This window comes from Rattus rattus, chromosome 4 (genome assembly GCF_011064425.1).
Source record: "Rattus rattus isolate New Zealand chromosome 4, Rrattus_CSIRO_v1, whole genome shotgun sequence".
Taxonomy (NCBI): Eukaryota; Metazoa; Chordata; class Mammalia; order Rodentia; family Muridae; genus Rattus; species Rattus rattus.
Window position 1 is genome coordinate 83765264 of NC_046157.1, and position 14622 is coordinate 83779885.

A 14622-nucleotide genomic window follows, 5' to 3' on the forward strand; every position below is an offset into this window, starting at 1 on the left:
CAAATATTATTTATTTAATGTATATGAGTACACTGTAGCTGTCTTCAGACACACCAGAAGAGGGCATCAGATCCCATTACAGATGGTTGTGAGCCACCATGTGGTTGCTGGGACTTGAACTCAGGACCTCTGGAAGAGCAGTCAGTGTTCTTAACCACTGAGCCATCTCTCCAGCCCTAGCATTTTCTTTTGAGACGAGGTCGCCTATATCTCAGGCTGGTCTCAGACGCCCTATCATCTGCCCAGTCTTAGCCTCCTGAGTGCAGAGGTTACAGGTGTGTGTCTAATTTTTGTTGTTGTTGTTACCATCAAGAAGTCAGAAAAGGTACATAAAGTTCAAATAAACTGTCCAATGAGTTCTTTGCAAAGTGAAAAGAATTAATTTCTTCGGTAGAATGCTCAGCTCCGTTGCCCCGACAAGGAAAGAAAGCACAGACACAGGGTGGAAGGGTGAGCAGCAGCCCCAGGCAGCTTTATTTCCTGTTGCCTTGGCAACTATCAAAAGCAATCTAGGTTGGAAGGCAGTGGAAGGTGGATCTCTGAGAGTTCAGTGCCAGCCTGGTCTACACAGGGAGCTTCACACAACCAAGACTACACCCCTCTCCAGGAAAGCAAGTCAGGAAGCAGGGAGCTTGGGGTGCGGGGGATGGGGAGTGGGGGGTGGGGGTGGGGGAGGCAGGGGGAGGACTGAGAGATTAATGTTCATGATCAGTGCATTTCTCTTTCTTTGTGGAGTTGAGAACCCCAGCCCAAGAAATGTCCCCGCCTACCTACAGAGTGTGGGTCTTCCCAATTAAAATTTCTCTAGAAATGCTCTCATAGACAGGTCCAGAGATGCGTCCACAAGGTGAGTTTTGTTATTTTTGTTATTTTTGTCTTTTTTTTTTTTTTTTTTCCAGAGCTGAGGACCGAACCCAGGGCCTTGCGCTTGCTAGGTAAGCGCTCTACCACTGAGCTAAATCCCCAACCCCCACAAGGTGAGTTTTAAATCTTGCCACGTTGACAGTGAAGACTGGTCATCACAGGGACACTCAAAAACCCCTAAAGCTTTGGGGGAGAGCCAGGCTGGAGGCCCCATACAAGATTGTCTGCCCAAGTGAAGGAGGTCTAGGGTGGCCTTTGAGTTTTCTCACGCAGGGCCAGAATCCAAGCCAAGTGAGAGGTTTATCCTGTGGTTGGAGACAATGAGGACAGCTCAGCTCAGATCCCTTGAAGTCTAAACAAGTCTGCCCTGGATACTTCTTCAGATTCCTGGATCCCCTTTCTGAAAAGGCCACGTCCCTTGCAGGCTGAATGAGTTGTCAGATTCCTCTCTCCTGTTGTCAAAATGGAGCTGCTGTTGTTGTTCTTGTTTCCTTCTCCTCCTCTTCCTCCTCTTCCTCTGCCTCCTCCTCTTCCTTAATAGATTTATTTCTTTGTGGATGTGTATGCATGCGGTGTCCGAAGAGGGCTTTGTATCCCCTGGAGCTGGAGTTACAGGCTGCCTGATATGCATGTTGCGAAGTAAACCTGGGTCCTCTGGAAGCACAGCGAGGCCTCTTACATGCTGGGCCAGCGAAGTTCTCTTTCCCTGACCCATGCAGTTCTTTAAAGAATTGTTTTATGGGGTTGGGGATTAAGCTCATCGGTAGAGCGCTTGCCTAGCGAGCGCAAGGCCCTGGGTTCGGTCCCCAGCTACAAAAAAAAAAAAAAAAAAAAAAAAAAAAAAAAAAAGAAAAGAAAAAAAAGAATTGTTTTATTTATTTTTGATTTATATTTATTTTATGCATGTAAATGTTTTGCTTGAATGTATATACATGCCTGCTCAGAAGAGGGTATTGGGTCACCTGAAACAAGCGATAAATGGTTGTCAGTCCCCTTGTGGGTACTGGGACTCGAACCTGGGTCCTTTGGAAGAGTAACAAGCAAATGTTGGCTTCTGAATTCCTCTTCCCCCTGTATAGGGAAAAGGCTCTATCTAACATCTGACGGCGTTTTAGAATTACTGCACTTTTCTGAATGGGCACAACGTGGCTCACCAGGCAGATGCTGTCCCTTGTATACAAGGAGAAATACACACACACACACACACACACACACACACACACACACACACACACACACACACACAAAAAACATGGAACTGGCAGGCTGAGCGCTCTAGAGCTGCCCCTGAGCATCTGGACCAGTCTAGGCCCAGTCCATTAGCCTTGTCAAACTTCAGACTCTGTTCCTGCAAGAAATGCTGTCCCAAGGAGTCGCCTGCTAGGATGGGCGTGAGATGACGGGTGTGACAGAGGCTTTGCTGAGAGACCTGGTCTGAACCTCAAGTGATTGCCGTGCTCTTCCTTAAATCCCCATCATTCCCGGGGCAGTGGGTTACCGTGGGTCTCACCGGAAATCTAGGGCATCTAGGTTAGGGGTGAGCATCCAGGAGCTGTGGAGCCTGTCTTGGGAGCCTGCTGGTGAACACTACTGTTCCCAGAATCTCAGGGCTCTTGGAAGATCTGACAGGAGACACAGGACTCACAGTGGTGTGAAGAGGAAGGAGACAGAAGAGGCACAAGGAGTTCTGTGGCTGAGGCCTGATGCTTTCACACTTCTGTCAGCCCATGGGACCCAGGGCTTAGAACTCGGACTACCATGGCTTCCAGCAGCATTGTCTTCAGGGAAAAATGCTGGGCACTGGTTGTCTTCAACTTTATGGTCTGATCATCAGCAAACCAAAATATGTTGTATTTCTTTTGTGCTTTCACCACTGTGCTGGAATAGGCACAGAAAGGAGAGACTAGGACCTGGGGGACTGTGCTGTCACCTCCTCACCCTGCTCCTGAAGTTGCTGCAGAAGCCATTATAACCCCAGGGAGATGGGTTTTGTGGGGCAGGGAAAGGGTAACCGTGGGGATGCGGACCGTGTAGAGCTGCTCAAAGAACAGACCACAGGTCCAGGACAGGGCCAGTTGCAACACTGAGCGGCCCTTCCTGTCTGTGGAAGTGGGGTAGGTTGTGGATCTGACAGTTTCATAGACATGTAATAAAAGTTCAGGTGTTAATATTTTAAACTTATTTTTATTTCTATGTGTATGTGTGAAGCTGTATGTGCACTCTTATGTTTACAGCACCCTTCCAGGCTGGGAGAGGGTGTGGGGTCTGCAGCTGGCATTACAGACAGCTGCCAGACACCAAGACGGTGCTGGAACCCAGGTCTTCTGTCACAGCAGCAGCTCCCCAGTCTCTGGGCATTAATGGTAAATGATAATAATAAATAGTAATGACAAAACTAGGTTTTTGTCTGGGACGTGGGGTGTGTGTGTGTGTGTGTGTGTGTGTGTGTGTTTGTCTGTGATGTGATGTGATGTGGTGTGTGTGTGTATGGTTTTGTCTGGGATGGTGTGTGTGTGTGTGTGTGTGTGTGTGTGTGTGTATGGTTTTGTCTGGGATGAGATGTGTGTGTGGTGTGTGTGTGTGTGTGTTTGTGGTGTGATGTGATGTGTGTGTGTGTGTGTGTGTTTGTCTGGGATGGTGTATGTGTGTCTGTGTGTGTTTGATGATGTGTGTGTGTGTGTGTGTGTGTGTGTGTGTGTGAGCGAACCTGAGCAGGAAAGCAGGAGAGTATGCTTATAAAGCCGTCATAACTCCATGTTTGGAGGGGTGCCACCTTTCCCTTCTAGTCCCGTTTCCTCTTTGACTCCAGGATGGTTTTCATTACCAAGAGCTGACAGCCATGGGCATGGGAAGCCGGGGGAGGAAGTGGAGCCCACCTTTCCCTGCTCACTCCTCCTGGACATCGGGAGACAGCTGGCCAGAACGAGGGAGAGGAGGATTACTTCCTGTCCCCTTCTCAGCCCAACTGGCCTTCACTGGCCCTGCCCTACCACTTTCCTCTGAGGAACTGTAGGCTTGCCTAGAGCGGCAGGTAGGGGTGGACCAGATAATCCTTAGGAAGACATTTGACTCATAGCTTCCAGGCTGTGAAGGTTCCTGGATCGTTGTGAAATTTGGGGCACTGGGGCTGCCCCCATCATTGAAGGTCTGCATATGCCTTCTGCCTCGGCTCCCCAACACTCTGAGAGTGCCTGGCCCCTGGTAGAAACTCACTTTCCCACAGCAGCCTGGGTAATAGGAGAGGGCAAGGAGATGACACCCACTGTCAATCCACAGAGGAAAAGCAACTCACCTAAAAAGAGCCAGAACATGAGCAGGGGTGGGCGGGGGGTGGGTGTGGGGTGGCTGTAGTTCAGTTGGTAAGGGTACTTGCCTGGTGTGCACACAACCCTGAGGTCAACCCCTAATACCAAGTTAAAAACAACACCAGCGAAACAAGCCCACACACAGTGGCACATGCTTGCAATCCCAGCACTTAGGAAGGATGTGGCGGCAGGGAAGTTGAAGGTTATCTTCTGCAATGTAACTCAGAGGTTTGTAATGGGTGCACGAGGTCCTTTCAGAGCACCAGCACCAGTAACTTGGTAAGTTCTCCTGGTCAATAAGTGACCTGATTCTAGAAATCGGGAGGTCGGGCTTGCTCTAGGGTTGGGAGGTAGTGCTGGGTTCTAGCCCACAGCAGAGTAGCTTCTGGGGCCAGGCCACTCCTGGTCGTCTTACATGTGGTCATTTGTGAGACAAAAAAGGGTCATCTCTGCTCCACAGACCCAGGGAGCTCTTGTGGGCAAAGAGGGTTACAGAGACCAAGATGGGGAATCAGGAAGGGAGGAGGGGCTTGGCAACAGAGGGAGCTGGAAAAGGGACCAAGGGTTTCCTCTCTCCAGCCTCCTGGTCAGCCTGGCCTGCTGGACTCAGTCACTTAGAATAACGAGTCATAATTTGATTGACTCTCTTCCAGCCTTTCAGAGTAAGCAAGGTTTCCCCTTCCTTTGAAGGAACTGGCTGGCCCAGGTTTCTGATGCACGCTTTTCCTGGGCCTGGCCAGGGCTTCCCCCTCCCTGGTTGTCATTCTCCTCCTGGGTGCCCTGGAAGCACATGGTTAGACTGCCTCGGCCTCATTTCCTACTAACATTTACATTCTCTGCGTCTCCTGCTCCTCTGCTGCCCTCCCCTTAATGTCCCCACCCTGAAGCCTACACACCGTGTAAATATTTAAACCCATCCATGATTTCCTGTTTATTATCAGTGTAAATCTTGAGTTCATTCAGTCTGCATCTGTCTGCCTGTATCTGCTTTCGAGGCCCACAGGCAAGGGCTTGTACCCACCCTTCTCTGGGAACGTGTCCTCACTCAGGGTCAGCTTTGAGACTAATTTTAGATTTTTTTTTTTAAGTACCACTGTTTCATTGGTGTGGTAACACACAGACACACACACACATGCAGATACACACAGACACACACATACACACAGACACACACACAGACACACAGATACATGCAGACACATACACACACACAGACACACACACACACTCACAGACAGACACAGAAGACAGACACAGATACACGTACAGACACATACACACACGCAGATACAGACACAAAGACATACACACAGACACACAGATACATTCAGAAACACACACACAGTTTTTTAACTGAAACTTTGATTTTCTTTTTCCCTTTCTTTCTTCTCTGTGTCTGTCTGTCTGTCTGTCTGTCTCTCATCCCTGATAGGTTCTTACTATGTTGCTCTGGCTCTCCTGGAACTCAGTCTGTAGACCAGGCTGACCTCCAACTCAGAGATCCATCTGCCTCCACCTCCTGAGTGCTGGGCTTGAAGACATGTGCTACCAAACTCAGATGGTTTAACTTTTCTTGAGATAGAGTCCCATGTAGCCACCAAGGCTGGCTTTAAATTTGATATGCAACTGAGAACGAACCTGAGTTTTTTACGCCTTTCCTGCCTCCTCAATTCTGAAGTGTATTATTTCAGAAGTGTTAAATAGGGTCACACATTTTTCTTGCAGTCACTATTACATTCCCACTTAAAACCCTTCATCCCATGGAAGTGGGACTCGGTACCCACTAAACAGTAAGTTCCCTTCCCTTCGAACTCCTCTCTTGATGACCAACATTCAGCTTTCCATTTCTATAGATTTGACTATTCTAGGCACTGCATGGAAATGCTTGTTCTTTTGTGACTGGCTATTTTCACCTAGGGGAAGGTCCTTAAGGTTCATTTACTTTGTAATTTGTGCCACAACCGATCTGGTTGTGGTGATGAGGCTTGTAATCCCAGGATGTGGAAAGCCGAGGCAGGAGGATTGCTATGAGTTCAAGGCCAGCCTGGGCTACATAGCAGAGCCTCGTCTCGAAAACAAAACAAAACAAAAAGAAACCAAAATAATTCTCCTCCTCTTCCTCCCCCTCCCCCTCTCCTTCCTTCTCCTCCTCTTCCTCTTCTTCTTCCTCTTCCTCCATCTCCTCCTCCTCTTCCTCCTCCTCCTTCTCCTCCTCCTCTTCTTCCTCCTCCTTCTCCTCCTCCTCTTCTTCCTCCTCTTCTTCTAATGAAATAGAATTAGCATTTAGTAAAAATAGAAAAAAATCGTGGAGGAAAAGAACAAGGCACACGAGAGTGTATGGGTGTGGGCTCGTGACTTGTTGGGTTTTCTATTCAGCCTGAACAATATTCTTTTTTTCTTTTTTTCTGGAGCTGGGGATTGAACCCAGGGCCTTGTGTTTGCTAGGCAAGCGCTCTACCACTGAGCTAAATCCCCAACCCCCTGAACAATATTCTCATACACATATGTACTAAGCTTGCTAGTCCATTCGTACACTGATGGATGCTTGGACTCCAACCTTTTCTTACTTATTTTTCTTTGTCTGTTTTCAGAGACAGGCTCCCTCTGTGTAGCCCTGGCTGTCCTGGAACTGGCTCTGTAGACCAGGTTAGCTTTGAACTCAGAGATCTGCCAGCTTCTGCCCCCTGAGTGCTGGGTAAGGGGCTTGCCACTAAGCCAGATGACCCACATTCAATCTCCGGGACCCACACATGAAAGGGGAGAAGCACTTCTCACAAATTGTCTTCTGACTTCCACACGTATGCTATAATGCACAATTATGTACACATACACACGTGCACACACAAAATGAATGAGTGACTGTATGAATATATAAATGTAATACAGATTTAAAAATGCTCCCTGGTTCCGCGGGTGATCGGCATTGAGGAACACTGGGCAAGGAGGCCAAGGAAGAAAATGGAAGAAGTGTGGACACTGGATCAGGTTCTTTGTGGGCCCCTCCTTTCCCCTCCAAGGGTGACAGTTTGGCCACTGAATGTCCTGGATCAGTGAGCCAAAACCTTTGAGATGCCGTCCTCTTCTTCCGGGGATTCTGATGTGTGTGTGTCCTATAGGATCCTGGGTGGACCTAGTGAGCGTGGTCAGCCCTCAGGAGGAAAACAAGTTGCTGAGAGTCTCAGGCTGCTGGATTTCCACTGCCTCCCTATAGGGTGAGGGAAGAGAGGTGAAAGGGCAAAGGTGAGCCCCTTCAGAAGGTGGGGAGAGTACTGGGGTCCCCACAGGGCCTGGTCAGGGAAGCTATGCTCCATGCCTGTCTTATTACTCCTGCCTGTGGCTACAGCACATTTGGTGGCAATTCTACCCCAAGATTCACCTGTCGGGTCCCCAGGCTCCCTGGGAGCCAGCTAGCCACGGGTCTAGACATGGAGAACTTCCAGATGGGATGCTAAGGCATCCAGCCTGCCAGCTGCTAGCATGGGGACATGAGATAAAAGGGCTCTGACAGCCTGTCCTGAGGACCTCCCTCTGAGCCAGCTTTGAGCTTAGCACTGTAGGCTCCATGTGGGACTAACAGTCTATGGCCTGCAAGGAAACTCCCGCAGTACACGGAGGATGGCTGGTGGGCACACGGCAGGAGGAGGCCTGCCCTTGGGCTACAGAGTTGCTGGACTCAGTGACTGCCTTGCTCTCTGTGTGACTTTGAGCCGTCATTTCTCTCTGGGCTTTGATATCTCCAGCTGTATTAATAAAGAGCTTGGCCTAGATTGCTGACTCTGAAACTCAGCTGCAAATTGGAATTATCGGGGGTGGGGAGCGGGGAAGGCTTTTAAAACTCCCGTTGTCGGGGTTGGGGATTTAGCTCAGTGGTACAGCGCTTGCCTAGCAAACGCAAGGCCCTGGGTTCAATCCCAGCTCCAAAAAAAAAAAAAAAAAAAAAAAAGAGTCTTAAAAAAACTCCCGTTGTCCGTACTTGGAGAAATGATGATTTAATTGGTGTAAATTGTAGACAGAGTATCGGGGCTTCAGAAGATCTTTAAGGGATCTTTATGGCTGCGTTAGAGACCTGCTGTTCCAGACGACAGCTTCCTAGCATGGTCACACAGCAGACTTTGAGAGTTTAGAACACTGCCCTATCAGGCCGAGGGAGAGCTCCAGCTACCCACCTGTCTACCCAAGGACTGGGGAGTTCAGGGTCTTGGACGGGCAAAACAGCTTGTGGGGGCCTTTCACCTGGAGGTAATTCTCCTGTCTTTTAACTGAGGTTTATGGTGACAATTTATATGTGGGTTGTCATCTTAAAAAGGCATTTTCTCTAGACTATTTGTATGTGTGTGTGTGTGTGTGTGTATGAGCATGTGTGTGTGTATGTATGTATGTATGTATGTATGTATGTATGCATGTATGTATGTAGTCTAGCAGTCCACCTTGTTATGTAGCCTTGGCTATACTGAAACTCATTTTATAGACCAGGCTAGCCTTGAACTCAGAGAGAGGTTCCTGCCTCTTCCTCCTGAGTGCTGAGATTAAAAGGGTACTTCCTGATTTTAATCTCTGTCCTCAGTGGCTGTGCTGTGCTGTATACCCTGAAGTATCTCAAATATATACTCCTGCTGGCCTGGCTGTCAACTCAAGTGACAATCATCATGTAGTAAAGACGTTACTAGGTGATCTTGTCCAGCTACGTGACCACCAGCAGGTCTAAGAATATTGTCTTAACCTCTGAAGATGAAAAAGGGAAGGCATGGCAGCAGGAGTGGGAGACAGCTGTTGTCACAGTGCCCGTTATCAGGAAGCAGAGAGCAACAAATGCTGATGCTCAGCTTCCTCTTGTTATTTAATCTAGGATAGGAGATACACAGGTGCAAGGGCAGGTGCTAGGAGATACACAGGTGCAGGTACAGGTGCTAGGATATGCACAGGTGCAGGTACAGGTGCTAGGATATACACAGGTGCAGGTACAGGTGCTAGGATATACACAGGTGCAGATACAGGTGCTAGGATATACACAGGTGCAGGTACAGGTGCTAGGATATGCACAGGTGAAGGTACAGGTGCTAGGATATACACAGGTGCTAGGATATACACAGGTGCAGGTACAGGTGCAGGTACAGGTGCTAGGATATGCACAGGTGAAGGTACAAGTGCTAGGATATACACAGGTGCTAGGATATACACAGGTGCTAGGATATACAGGTTTGAGTGCAGGTGCTAGAACATATACCAGTGCTAGAATATACACAGGTGCTATGATATATACAGGTGCTTAGGGTCAGCTCATAGATGATTGTGAGCCACCTGAAATGCATGCTGGAATCCACATCCACAAGAGTACTATGAGCTGTAGAGCACCAACCTTGCTCTCTCAACTTCCATAGACGCTGCTGCTATTCCCCTACACCATCTGCCTCAGGAAATAATTCCTCTGTGAGGAAGTCACAGCAATGGGCCTTTTAGGTGAACTCTGCTTTGTCAGGATGAGTAAAGCTGCAGCAGAAAGAGAGGAAGGTTTGTATAATAGAATGGAGTGTGGAGGCCCAGGCCTGCAACCCCAGCACTCAGGAGACTGAGGAAGGAAGGGAGACGGTAAATTTGATCTCTCTAAATTCTGGGGTTTAGAAGATCTGGATTACAGAATGTGATCTTCTTTTTTAAAAAGCACAATTTGCATAATATTAGATGTGAGGAAATTAACATTTCTGAAGCAGCTAGGCAGAGAAGGGTTTGGGTAGGTTCCTAAAGACAATGAGAAAGGACCAATAAGGCAGAATTAAATCTCATTTTGATGTATCAAAAATACCACTTATGGGCCTGGAGAGATGGCTCAGTGGTTAAGAGCACTGACTGCTCATCCAGAGGTCCTGAGTTCAATTCCCAGCAACCACAGGGTGGCTCACAACCATCTGTAACGGGATCCGATGCCCTCTTCTGTGTGTCTAAGATAGCGACAGTGTACTTATATACTGTTTATGCCACTAGATAATGTATTATGCTTCACCTTGATAAGCATAAGGAATATAAGCGATGAGATGCTTCCCTCCATATCTGCCCCCAGATGCTAAGGTGACCTCTGGTTTCATATATCACCCCCACCTCTTGGGTTCTTTGGGCGTCCTGTCATTCACCGTGGCCTACACACTGCCTTCTGTTTCTTCAGGCTTTGCTTGGTTTGAATTCCTTGTGAGCATCTCCTGAGTGGCAAAGCCTTTCTGGCTGTTTATCTACAGCTGCGCGGCATTCTGCGGCTGTGTTTATTCAGACTCCCGCTGCCTCACCTTGATGTTGAAGTTGCTTCCTGCTCCGTGCTGTGGTTTCCCACCGTCCACCGGAGCCTTCGAGAAAGTCTGCAATACAGATGTGGGTGGAAGAGCGGATCGCTGCGGGGTAGAGGGCTTCTGAGAGGAAAGGCTTGGCAGAACCCCCGGCTTCGTCCTTGAAGATGCGGGAGGGCTCTCTACCGTGCGTACAGCGCATAGGTGGTCAAGTCGTTCCAGTTCCGAAGACAGACCTGGAATCTGAGATGTCCGGGTTATTCAAATAATGGTAACATATTGTACACACTTGGATGTTCGGATCAATGTGTTAGCACGGACAGAATCCCAAGGTCGCAGAATGTCCCAGCAGGGAGGGATTTTATAATCTGTTAACCTACTTAACCAATCACACGCCTTTGTGGGTTCCTCTTTACATTTTTTTCTTTTATTATATTTTAACTTAATTTAGTGTGTGTGTGTGTGTGTGTGTGTGTGTGTGTGTGTGTCACATGTGCAAATGAAGGTCAGAGGCTGACGTGGGAATCGGTTCTCCCCTGCCGTCACGTGGGTCCTTGGCAGCAGACGCTTTTGCCTGGTGAGCCCCCGTGGTTCCCTATTTTGATGAAGAGACTGAGAAACAAAGAAGATGTGTAATGTACTCACGTTCACACAGCTAGTGAGCACTGGGACTCCGAAGTGTCAAATGTTGGGGGGCCTGGGCTATTAGCATCTGCCTTGGAGGACGCTGGGGCCAAATAGGGACACATTTAGATCCTTAGTGGCAGAGCCAGGTCTAGAGTACTGGGCTACTTCAGGTCTGCCTAGAACACAGCCTCAGTTTACCCTATGACCTCTGAGAGAGCAGGACGAAGCAGGGCTATGGGGACAAATGGTTCTGGATGGCCCTAAGGTCCGTGGGTAGATAAACTCTTTAAAAAAGTACCTGTCGGTACAGGTGGCCTGAGTTCTGACGATCCCTGACTCAGGAATGGGCCCTTGGTTTTGTTTTTCTTTTGAGACAGGCTGGTCTCAAACCCTCTAGGATGCTAAAGTTGACCTTGAACTTCTGATTCTCCTGGCTCTAGCCGGGATCACAGGTGTGTGTCATTGCCTTAGCGTTCTATTGCTGTGAAGAGACACCATGATCTCGGCAACTCTTATGAAGGAAAACATTTAATTGGGGCTGGCTTACAGTTTCAGAGGTTCAGTCCATCGTCGTCATGGAGACAAGCGTGGTAGCATCCAGGCGAACATGGTGCTGGAGAAGGAGCTGAGAGTTCTACATCTGGATCTGCAGGCAGCAGGAGACTGACCCACTTGGCGTGGTTTGAGCATATATGAGAGTACCCCCCCACACAGTGACACACTTCCTCCAACAAGGCCACACCTCCTAACAGTGCCAAGCATTCAAACTCATGAGTCTAGCAGGCATTCCTATTCTGACCACAGACGTCGTAGTCTAAGCGGTACTCAGGATCGAATCCAGCATTTCCTGCATGCTAGGCAAGCACTTTACCGACTGAGCCACACCCCCCAGCCCTTTCCCTATTGATGCCTCACTCTAGCTGGAGGTCTTCACTCCTGCGCCCACCGGCTCTCTCTGCCCACTGTTCATAGTAGCGTCACATTACATGAGGACCACAGCATCTAGGAGGCGAGGACTTTTACTCAAGGTAGCACCGATTCCCAGGATGAGCAGCTATCAGCTGTCAGTTCCCCAGTGCGTTCCTCTCGGGCCCCCACTTGGACAGCACCTGTCCTAATCAGTTGTCGATAGTCAACAGGTCTCCTTGTGCTGAGGAGCAGCCTCCTTTGACCCGGCTCTGTACTCTGGCCAGTGGGCAATCCCTCTCCCTCCTTCCGTGTCTCAACCACTTGAACCGGCCTTTAACATTTACTGCTTTCATATTCTCAGATTCAAATGATGTTTTCCAGGAAGCGTCCGAGAAGCATGACACCAGAGGTTTGCCCGTGCCTCATCTCATTGACCGACCCCACGCAAGCAGTCCACAACGCAGGGCCTAAATTCTCTTTTAGACGCGAGAAACCCAGGTTGGCTTCAAGCTCACTATGTAGTTGATGACGACTTTAAACTCTTGCTCCTCCTGTCTCTGTCTCCCGCGTGCAGGAATTACAGGTGTGTGTCTCCCCTTCCGGTTAATCAGCTCTGGGGATTGCCTGAACTCTGGCCTTCACTCTATCAACTGAGCTCCTGTCCTGTCTTAGGATATCTGAAAACTCCCCTTTTCTAGACGCCTGACTCAGATCTACCTGTTCTTCTGATTTCCTGAAATTTTTTTTTCTTTTTTCTTTTTTTCGGAGCTGGGGACCGAACCCAGGGCCTTGCGCTTGCTAGGCAAGCGCTCTACCACTGAGCTAAATCCCCAACCCAATTTCCTGAATTTTTGATGGCACGTCTATGTTCTCCAGGTTACGGCTGTGGCTCCTAGCCCAGGAGTTTAGCATGGCTCTAAAACCCATGAATGTGATTCCTCAGGTACACTCTAACATCCCTGGTACTTACCTTCCTTTCTGTGTTGTGAATGGAATAGATGTTCAGGAAGTATTTTGTAGAAAGAAAAAGAGGGCCAGACAGTGGTTGCAAATTCCTTTAATCCCAGCACCTAGAGGCAGGGGCAGGGTAGGGGCAGGGGCAGGGGCAGGGGCAGGGGCAGGGGCAGGGGCAGGGGGCAGGGGGGGGCAGGGGCAGGGGCAGGGGGCAGGGCAGGGGCAGGGGCAGGGGCAGGGACAGAGGCAGAGGCAGAGGCAGATGGATTTCTGTTGAGTTTGAGGCCAGCCTAGTCTACAAAGTGAGTTCTAGGACAATCAGGGCTATACAGAGAAACCCTGTCTCAAACCCACCCCCCCAAAACCCACAAAACAAACAAACAAAAAACCAACCAGCCAAGCCAAAACAGCAGCAGCAGCAGCAGCAGCAGCAGCAGCAACAACAACAACAAGAAAGAAAGGAAGAAAGAAAAGAAAAGGAAGAGGGGGTGTAGGGAATGAGAAGAAGAAGAAGAGAAGGAGGAAGAGGAGGAGGGAGTGAGGGAATTACAAGGAAGTGACTCGAGGGTCCTAGGAGAAAGGTGTGGACATGTTTTCAGATGGGCAGACAGGGTAAAGCCCTCTCAACAGGGAACTGGAATGTGCTGGTCAGCTACCATGCTGACTTGCCTCAGGGAGATCCCTGTTGTGGCTGGGAATGCTGGGTTCTGAAGCCAGCTTGAATGCTGAGCCAAGAAGGCTTCCAGTGATGGAAGGTAAGGATCAGAGGTCCCCATCAAAACAGCTCCAGGACTTCTAGTCTGGAACCGGAGGAGAAGCGGGGACAAAGCAGGGTTTGTTTCTCTTTATTAAAAAATTAGATTTAAAAATTATGTTTATGAGTATTTTGCCTTCATGCATGGATGAGCACCGTGTGTATGCCTGGTGCCTGGAAGGGCATCGGATCTCCTGGAGCTGGAGTTACAGCCAGCTGCGAGCTGACTTGTGGGTGCTGAGGATTGAACCTGGGTCCTCTGCAAGGGCAACGAGTGCCCTTAACTACGGAGCCCATCTCTCCAGCTCCAAAGCGAGCTTTTAAAAGAAAAATCAGAGGTTTGAGCTGAGGCATGGTGAGCTGTAGATATCTGGTGGCCATGCAGACAGAGCTGACCGCTGGGTGGCTGACCATTCAGCTCTGTGAGCCTTTGCTATTGGAGAACTTGGGTGTCTGTCTGACACTGTGGTGGGCTGGTGGGCCTTTCCCACGGGCAGGCAGTGCTGTAGCTGATGAGCGGACTGTGCACTGTGGAGGGTCTGTTTCTGAGGTTTGGCTCCAACCACCTTAATTGCAGAGTCTCGCTTAAGTCCCGCTAGCCCCAAACTTTCTATGTGGCTGGGATGACCTTGAATTTCCAATCTTCCTGCTTCCATCTGCCTAGTTCTGGGATGTCAGGAAAGTGACGTGTGTGGCACTGGGGTCGAAGCCCAGGCTTTGTGCATAACTCCACCACTGAGCCATGTCCTCGGCCCTTCTGGTTTCCTCCTTTGTTAAGACAGATCTAATAGTACTAAGGGGACCACTGTCGGGGAGGACTCTGAATGAAAGGGTACCCAGAGAGCATTCGGTACCTTGCCCTGAACAAAATAAGGACTTGATAGATAGTGGTTAAAAGACAAAAGACTAGGGTTGGGGATTTAGCTCAGTGGTAGAG